The 2,500-nt window shown below is 35.1% G+C and overlaps 1 protein-coding gene across 2 annotated transcripts in view; it reads right to left on the bottom strand.

Annotated features, from left to right (window-relative positions):
* LOC128179088 (homeobox protein Meis1-like) overlaps positions 1–2,500 on the bottom strand; it is a 55,655-nt gene that overhangs the window by 49,585 nt on the left and 3,570 nt on the right. Inside the window, exon 1 of one of the 2 annotated variants that reach the window (XM_052846583.1) lies at positions 1,327–1,595. The exons of the other annotated variant lie outside the window; for it this stretch is intronic. The gene's annotated coding sequence lies outside the window, so the exon portion shown is untranslated. Of the gene's footprint in view, positions 1–1,326; positions 1,596–2,500 lie in introns of those variants that run through there. 2 annotated transcript variants of the gene reach the window in all.

Raw genomic sequence — 2,500 nt, forward strand, 5'->3', positions numbered from 1 at the left:
CGGCGTGTGCATACCCGCTCCCGGTCACACACAAAATCAGACGCCATGAAGAAATTTAAAAAAATAATTTTCCTTTAAAATTTATTACTCTCACCCTGGGTGCAATTGCATGGTGAGTTTGTTTTGACTGGCGAGGAAAGTGACCACTAATTAAATAATATTTACAGCAATAATTAATCCCACCGTCTACCAGGTGATTATGATCAGTACAAATAAACAATAAATTATATTCTCATAAGCGAGGAAAAGAGAAACTCAGAATCAACACACGGATACACAAACTCAGCTCACATTGGATAAATATTTTTCCTAAGAGAAAATCACGATAATATTATAATGAAATAAAGGAATGGTTAAGCGCTCGCTCGTGATGTAAATATGAGAAATAATGCTGAAGGAAATAAATAAAACAAAATCCCATTTAAATTCACCCGGGACGCTCGGACACAATCCGTGTAATTATCTGTGATAATAATGGTAAGTTTTTAATGTACAAAACGCATTACTGTCAGAAAATGCGCTGGTTTTTAACTTTCTTTAACCCCTCCTTAGGAAAAAGGCGACCATTTTATTGCATTAATGAATAAAATGGACGTGAAAAATAGAACCAGTCGAGCAGTAAAAGCTGCATGAAATCCGATTTTTTAGAATTTTGATATCGACCAAGATGTTACCCAGTGGTCAATGGCAAACCCATTAATCAATTCGAGCGACTATGTCTACAAGTGATCCTCCAACAAAAAGAAACTTCTCCTCCACCCAAAACTTAATATGGAAAAACGGGGGAAAAGAGAGCAAGTTTTATGTAAAGAAAATTATTTGTACGCATGAAACCGTTTTAAAAAATACAAAGATAGATAAAATCTGTTACGCTGTTTTGGTTCAAAATTGTATCGCGCACACAATTTTACTAATGGTGAACCCAAATAAAAAGAATGTAGTTGAAGAAACAGAAAATAATCATAATAAATAATCGTTGATTTTGAGATAAACCCCCTTCGTGTGTTGGGGCCGGCAATATCCCGGATATGTTCAACTTTCCATTTCTATTCTTCGCAATAGGAACATTTCGTACTAAAATAAACAAAGACTAATTGAAAGTTTCGAATTTCACTGCCGGTTATTATCTTGTCTAGACGAAATTTACGGCCATGCTACAAGTCCGCAAGAATTAGAGAAAAATTCAAATTAATCTCCCCCAAATATTGTCTAAAACATTCAGTTGTGTTTCTGTATAAATTCCCCACATGTATTAACATTGGTATGAATTGTCCCCATTTTTCAATTTATTGGTTAAATAGGTCATAGTGATACACATCAACTCACCTCCCGACAAAAACGCGTGCATATATACACTGGGATAGATATTTTATATTCCACAGAAATATAAACACACCGTGTAAAAGCGGTATATAATTTTCACATAAATCCTACAGTAAATAAATCCCGTAGAGTGGAGTAATGCAGCACAAGTTTCCCACCGGGAATAAGTATGAACTATATTTGTGACATTAATAACATGTCTTAAACCGTCATATGGAACGAAGCATTTCTTCTCGACAGAACGTCAACGCCTCGTACAGCGGTGTAAGGATGTAAGTCTTTGCCAGCGATAAATAACTGGTGGGTGAAAAATTGTCCCGCGCACGGATCCGTCGCTTACCTGGAGTTTCGACCCCACAACGGAAAAAGGTCAACTTTCTGATTCCTGGTCAGTTGTCAGATTCAATATTTTGTCAACTTGAAGTGGGAGAATTTAATAAATGATATATATTTTGAAAAGATTGTTTCTCATAATCTATTTAATTCCATTCTACCAAAACACTCGAATTCAAAATGGAGACAATAGAATTTGTTGACCTTTTAATTCATTTAAATTTCAAATTTTTCATTAATGCAAAACTATTGACTATTAGTTTCGTTTGTTCTAACGTCAATTTGTATTTGTCCAGTGACCCGCATGTTAGTTTGTTTCCCGTTTCTTAATAATATCAGCATTTCTTGGGGGAGATACTGGTAATTTGTATTCCCATCCCGTTGTTTACAATAAACAGTCAACTTTTAATTCGATCATTTAATGAGATGCCATAGGAACACATGCAGGCTTTATAATCAGTGAATACTACGTATCCGCCTCGGTTCCGGGCGCTCGTTAACTGACCAAACATTTGTTTATAATTTGGACATTCATCGTAAACATGGAAATTGATCTTCTTAATAAGACACTTTTGCACCAGGTGCACTAAAACAATTTGTTCCTGATAATTTTCAATCCGCGCGGTGCAAACTTAGCAGAAACATCGTATTTCACTTGCAAGGATGAAAAAGTTATTTCCCTTTCATTCACACATTTTTGAGTTGTATTGCATATAATTATGCAAAAAGCCGAGCACATATTCAACAGCTATTTCCAAAGAATTTACGCAAAATAAATACAGATTTACAAATCATCTCCTTTAGCTGTGCATCGATTTACCAAAGATTGTGGTAGATTCTCTAA

The sequence above is a fragment of the Crassostrea angulata genome, chromosome 3 (genome assembly GCF_025612915.1).
Source record: "Crassostrea angulata isolate pt1a10 chromosome 3, ASM2561291v2, whole genome shotgun sequence".
Classification (NCBI taxonomy): Eukaryota; Metazoa; Mollusca; class Bivalvia; order Ostreida; family Ostreidae; genus Magallana; species Magallana angulata.